The sequence below is a fragment of the Babylonia areolata genome, chromosome 1, assembly GCF_041734735.1.
Source record: "Babylonia areolata isolate BAREFJ2019XMU chromosome 1, ASM4173473v1, whole genome shotgun sequence".
Lineage (NCBI taxonomy): Eukaryota > Metazoa > Mollusca > Gastropoda > Neogastropoda > Buccinidae > Babylonia > Babylonia areolata.
The window spans coordinates 62,816,809-62,824,308 of NC_134876.1; positions in this window are offsets into that span (position 1 = coordinate 62,816,809).

Below are 7,500 nucleotides of genomic sequence, written 5' to 3' on the forward strand. Positions count from 1 at the left end.
CACATACTTGAATCTCCAGTCTTTCTTTCTTTCCTTCGTCGGTTTATCATTTCGGGGTTGTTTTTTTATATTTAAAAAAAAATTATTATGTACAGGATTCAACACCCTTTTCTTCTTTTTTTCTCCCTCCCTTTTTAGGGGTGGGTGTGAAGGGGGTGGATTTCCAGCCCCCAAATTGCCTTCAAGGTCTGGCTAAAAAAAAAAAAAAAAAAAAAAAAATCAGCATTGATTAAATGGAAATGTTTTTCTTCAAGGCTGGCAACTTTTTTGTTGGGAGGGTGTGTGTATATATATATATGTATGTATGTATGTGTGTGTGTGTGTGTGTGTGTGTGTGTGTGTGTTGGTTGTAGATTGTTTTTGACGCTAGTCATCTATTACTGATAATATTTTAGTGTTGCCAGTGTTGCAGCTGCTGCTGCTTCTTCTTCTTCTTTCTTTTTCTTTAATTATTAATTAACGCGTGTTGTCGTGACAGAGCCAACAATAACACACAATGGTCTGATTCTTGTCCTTCGTTTTGGGTTGGTTCTGTGATTACAGTCGTATCATATGTATGCACACTCTCTAATCGGCTTTTAAATAATGAATTCGTGTGTCCTGTTTCGCTGGAAATAATGAATTCATCAGGTTCCTGTTTCCGCAACCAGTTTGGTCTCCGCTGACCAGACCATCCGTCTGCGTCTAGGAATGTGTCAGATCATAATATTGTTGATGATTTGCTGTCGTTTTCATTAAATTCAAAATATCCTGTTGTCTGCTTCCAGCAGTAATTTTAAAACAGAAAATTTTCTTTCGGCTCATTCCATTTCTCGTCAACAAATATCAAAACGAAAACCGAATGAGTGAGTAACTGGCACACCCTTTCCTGATCACCACATATATATCAATTATCATGTAAAAGGAAAAACACAAAACACATTGAGGTAAGAAAATACTACATTTCAAGATAACGTGTAACATTCCTCTCTCTCTCTTTGTGGTGTGCGTGTGGAGGGGGGGTGGCGGGGGGCGGTGGGGGTTGAAAGGAGGAAGGGGGCGTGCGTAGGGGAGGGAGGGAGAGGGGGTGTGCGTGTGCGTAACAAGCTAAACCCCCCCTGCCCCAAAATCACCCCTTCAAAAATTCATTTCCCCGATTGTCTTTCAGCTATGTCAGTCTGCCTCTCGCTCACTCTTTCTCACTCTGTTTCTCTGTCTCTCCTATCTCTCTCTCTCCTGCGCCCCCACCTCACCCTCTTCTTCTCCTCCAAACGTCTTAGGTGTTAAACATTTTTATGATTACGCATTTGCTTTCTGAGTAAGTCTCGCGAGTGAGGGATGTAATCACATTTATGCCTTTAATGTGCTTTTCCCCTTTTTCCTCCAATAAAATGGAGTGACTGTCGTATTGATGTGATCATTCATTCCTTATGGAAACGATGCCCGAAGGCAAATTTCTGTATGCTGTATGTTTCAAATATTAAAGGGATGTATTGATTGAAAAATGATTTTATTGATTCAGTTCATCGCGCTTTTGCACTTAGACACAAAGGCGCGCGCGCACGCACACACACACACACACACACACACACACACACACACACACACACACACACACTTTCTGTTCAACACTGATAATCACATGACAAACACGAAGAGAACAAGAAAACCAGGAGACGCACATCATGCTCTTACTTGTGTGCGCATACATCTATATATTCCTTCACAAATTCCTCGAAAGGACGCGCACACACACACACACACACACACACACACACACACACACAGAGGGGGGTGGCGGGGGGGGGGGGGGGTGACTGTGGACAAAAAATAGCAAACTAATCTGATGATTAACGTTCAAAACAAGACAACCATGCAGAATGCGAGGATCACACACACACACACACACACACACACACACACACACACACACACACACACACAAGTGCGCGCACGCATACATACACACACGCACGCACTGAAAAATACCGGTATCATAGCCAACATGTATGATTATATTAGAAGTTTTTTATCAGACAGATTTATACAAGTAAGAATAGGAAATACCTACTCAAACCCCAGACAATTACAGATGGGGTTACCACAAGGATCAGTAATTTCGCCGATTTTATTCAATATATTATTAACAGATCTGCCTAACAAGCTATCTAAAGATACAGTCTTGGTTCAATTTGCGGTATTCGCAGTGAGAACGCTGTTTAAATCACATTATTCTGGTGTATCTTGGACATTCAAAAAATCTTTAAGGGCAATAAACAATTCTTTTTAAGTCCGCGGTAAAGGAGACGTGGCTATCGCCGCAATCACATTGCAACATTTAGCCGTTTTCTCTAGATCTAGATAGATGTACAAGTTTAGTTACACCCGCCGGGAATGTAGTACGACTCAGTCGATTCAATTTCTCTTTTATGTTCATTCTAGTTTTATAGTTTTAAAGTTGATATGAAAATTGAGTATTTTGTTAAACTAATAACATGTAGTGCCAAGTACAAGTACTTCTAAACGTCGTATGAAGTGAAAAGGACTTCATTTTGAGAAAAGTCAAGACTGGAAAATTTTTCGTTTCATCGTGATCAATTCAAGGGTATGAACTCGTATGGTTTACATTTTTTAACTGTGAATTCCGACTGATTCTGTGGATATTTTTAATGCAGTTTGAAGCATAATCCAGTAAGTGATGAGGCGTTCACAAATCTTTTTCTGAATAAATATTTAACAGTCTCCTTCTCCAACTTTCCATCACATGTTATCGTGTATTGTCCATTGAATATAGGATTGAACGGGCAGGTCAACAACTTGAAACAAAATGTCGTCGTTCGCGTTTGCGAAGAATATGAGCACGCACTTTGAATGTGTATAAATATGTGTACGCAATTGATTTTTGCCCATGACCTTCAGGGCTCAGCCAATAGATCTGTGAAGTCCACTCGTCGTATTGATTTTAGTATTTTCCGAAAAAGACCACTTGGGCGAATGAACATAGTGAAAGCCCTGTACACTGAGGGTAAAACACACAAGCTTTTCATGTATTGAGTATAATTTCAAAATGTAATGTTTAAGATGAGAAAGATCAGTTTAAAGCAAATTAAGTCACACACACACACACACACACACACACACACACACACACACACACACACACACACACACACACACCCGAACACCGGGTTAAAACATAGACTGACTTTGTTTATACAAGTGAGTCAACTATACCAGCGGGAACTTGATAAAATCAGCAACTTTATGACAGAAAATGGCTTATCATTGTCCTAAGAAAAAACAAATATGATGCTATTTAATACAGGATCAGGCCCAGAAAAGCTCCCCTTGTTTACAATAAATGGTACCATCATCAGATATACACAATCTGTTAAATTTTTGGGAGTCTATCTTTCTTCAAAGGTTTCGTGGAATTATCATATTGACTATATACTAAACAAAGCAAGAAAAGGTCTAAATTTCCTTAAAATAATTTGTGAACAGCACTGGGGGCAAGATACCAGAGCGTTGATATCTTTCGCTACCTCCTTCGTACGTTCACGCTTGACATACGCTCAAGAGGTATTCTTCAGTGCTCCACTGCATTTGTTAAAGAAGCTGCAAAGCATTGATTGTAAGGCTTATAAACTCGCTCAAGGTGTGCCCATTCTTACATCAAATTTAGGGACTTACAGAGAAGCAGGTGTTTTATCTCTTGAACAAAGGAAAGCTTCAGCCGCGAAATTCGTTATCAAATCTTTCGCATATGAAACCTTTTCAAAAGAAGAAGCTAATTTGAGTTCACAAAAAGATTTTGCTAAAAGAGCTAAGGCGATACAGTCTATGACATCCATTAATACATTTGCATCAGATATCATTAGTGCTACGGAATCAAAAGACAAGCAAATTGCAAAAATACCTACTTTTTCACCAGTCCCTGAATGGGAGCAGTGTAAAGCTACCTTTGACATAGATGATACAGATTTATCCAAGAACCAGTCACCATTTTTGTTAAAACCTGAAGTGCTCTCCCATATAGAAAATCAATATTCAAATTATCTAAAAATATACACAGACTGATCTGTTCAAGAAGATGGTAATTCAGGAGCGGCTTTTGTAATTCCTTCATTTAGAATAGAAAAATTATACTATATTGGTAGACAATATTCCATTTTCACAGCGGAACATAGCCATACTTATGGCCTTAAATTATATTTCCGACATTCCGAAAACTGTAAGTGAAATTTTATTATGTGTAGACTCAAAGTCAGTACTACAAGCTATAGAATCTTCAAATTCAAAGAAGCGAATTGAGATGAAACATAGATAAAACATATTGTTCACCAACTGACAAAACAGGGCATTAAAATAACTTTCTGTTGGGTACCTTCGCACTGTGGAATATCTTCAAATGAGTGGGTAGACCAAGCAGCTAGAAGAAGAGCACGTAATTTCGAAGGCGCAGTACAACTTGACATCCAGTTAGATCTGCATGAATGCATTAGTTGTATAGAAAATGTATCTAGAAATCGATTTCAGAAATTACTTATAGATTCAAATAATCAATATTACCACTGTTGTGTAAACACAAAGAATGCAGCTAATCCCAAACATTTTCTAAATTCGACACCAGCAGTACATTCAAGACAAATTACAAGTCTAATGTATAGAATTCGTTTAAATGCCTTTCGCACAAAATTTTCTAAAAATATAAAATGTATATGCGGTAAGCAAATAACTGTAAGCCATCTACTCATTCATTGTCCGAGCATAAGACCGTTAATTCCAAAAGATATAGTTGATGACTTTTCTTCCAATATTTCATTAGCCACTGAAAAGATTTTGAATGATTGTTCATTGCTTAGAATGTTTTCAGAAAATTTAATTTTAAACTCCAGTCCAGTTGGTATCCTCCTTTGATGTATTATAACTAATGTTGTTATTTATATTTACATTGTTGTAGGTTAATACTTGTTGATATGCATATACATATTCTCCCTCCCATGACACCTCATTCAACACACACCACAATCTCTTTAGACTTTTTCTTATAATAATACACCTTTCCTCTGATACATAACATGAACACTTTTTTACACTAATATTCACATGTACTCCCTTTCCTTTATCCACTGCGTCACTCCTTTCCGTCTAAAAACACTTATAGTGAATGGACGTTAAACTGAAGAAAAACACGCACGCATACAGTAATTGATGTGTGTGTTTTTTTGTTTTTTTGTTTTTTTTTAAATACTATTTCGGGGTTGTTTGTTTCTTCTTTTGATTTCCTGAATGAATTTTTCATAACGATCACCAACAAATTCAAAATTACAGGGTGACACATCATCATGTCCATATTTGGGCAATGCCAGTACAGTGCAGTGTGTGTGTGTGTGTGTGTGTGTGTGTGTGTGTGTGTGTGTGTGTGTGTGTGTTGTGTGTGTGTGTGTGTGTGTGTGTGTGTGTGTGCGGCGCGGTTCCTTTCCTTGCTTTCTTGCCTGAATCATCACTTTACAACGAACGAAAGAAGAAGAAAGAAACAAACAACAAAACAAAAAAAAGAAAAAGAAAAAAAGAATAACAATTACAGAATGAATTGGCACCGCCACCCACGACAGTCTGCACCTGAGCCATGACAAACAAAAACAAACCCGCGCGCAGCAACTGTAATTGAAGCTTTTGTCACCCACGCAAACTGGGCTGTCCTTCATTTTTCACGATCGACGATCTCTCGTTTCCAGAAGATCATTAGTGCTTCCAGTTATCTTGTTTGTGCTGTCAGATACCAGGCTTGGCCACATCATACCATATAAGGACATACGATAAATTGGGGACTTGTCAGTTTACACTTCCATTCACTGCCAGCAGAAGCTGGTCAAGCCATGAATATAGTCTTCCATTTTGCTGATAATTAACGGCTGGGACACAGTCTTTGAAAATATTTCGATGCAAGCTTAGGAAATCTAATCCAGTGTAAGGTCTTTTTATTTATTTATTTATTTATTTAAACTATCACAGTGATCACGTGAAGCGTGACAACACATAACCACAAACAGTTCAAAAATAAAACTGATGGAGGAGCAACTCGTGTCGATATAACCAAAATGACAAAATGGAAACCACTGATTGGAAACAATGTTTTTCTCGTTCAATGTAATCTTGTGATATTGTTTGCAAATGAAAAGGGGTAAGATACGTAGGTGGGGCAAAGAAAAGAGTCAACTCATCGAATTGGCGACAGAACAGTTTTTTGGAGCCAGATTTTTTTTTTTTTTTTTTTTTTTTTGTTTTGATTTATAGGATTCTGTTGGGAGATGCTGAGGTTGTCCATCCACAGGTATTGAAGAGGACCTCGGCATTTGTGCCGGGTGGACTGCGGGACGCGACGTGTCCGAAGATGAAGTAAACAGAAAAAAAAGAACCCCCCTCCCCAAAAAAAACCCAAAACAAAACAGAAAAACAGCAACAACAACAAAAGATGATAGTAAATGGCGTATGATCATAGGTACCTTAAGGTGATGAGGAGACAACGTTTCGAGTCATAGACTCTTGTTTTTCAAGCGCAGAGAAGTGTTGGCAGGCAACAGTTGTCGATGACGATGACGATGTCCGTACTGGTCTTTAAGTTCTTTCAGTGCTTGTTGTTCTGCTGGGCTGAGGTTGGATTTCCTTACTGGGGCCAGGTAACGCTGACTAATCTCTTTCCGGCACTTGTTGATGAAGTAGTCAAGGGAAGGTTACTGACCAGCCTGAGGGGTCCAGTCACTGCGTTCACGGGGGAACAGCTGTGTGAGGTTGTCTGGAGCACACGTGGGGTCCTTGCTTGGGTGTTAACTGCAAAGAATGCGACAAGGCGAAGACGTGGGAAGCAGCGATGGCAGTCAAACAGCGTGTCTGAATCATGGACTTTAAGTTGTAGGGGAACTGCCCGAGGATGGCTCATCAATCCGATTCAAGAATGGAATGTCAACCATACTTTTCTGAAAGAATGGAGCGCCATGGTACACGTCTGGCAAACCTGTGTGGGCACGTCAGTTTTTGCCCTGGCTTCTCTAGACTCGCAGACGTCGGTTTTAGTATCGTCTCATCCGAATGACTAGACGTTCAGTTCAATGTTCCAGTCCAACTTGGGAGAAAGGGCGAGACCGGGATTCGAACCCAGACCCTCACGGACACTTCATTGGCAGATTATCGTCTTAGACATTCTGCCACCTTCCTCCATCTACAGCCAGATGTTTGGTAATGAAGTGTAGGCCAACAAGGCATGGGACTTCATTTTTCAAGTGGTCAGAGTGGATAGAAATGGTCATCAATACTCACCCAGCAGAGAACAGACTGCTCTTGCAAAGAGTGATTCGATCTGGACTGGACTGCATGAGCTGAGATATCTCAGCGGCACTACGTGTGCTTGGTGTTCTGTGTTATCCTGTGCTTACAGATTTCTGTGTTATCCTGTGCTTACAGATTTCTGTGTTATCCTGTGCTTACAGATTTCTGTGTTATCCTGTGCTTACAGAATTA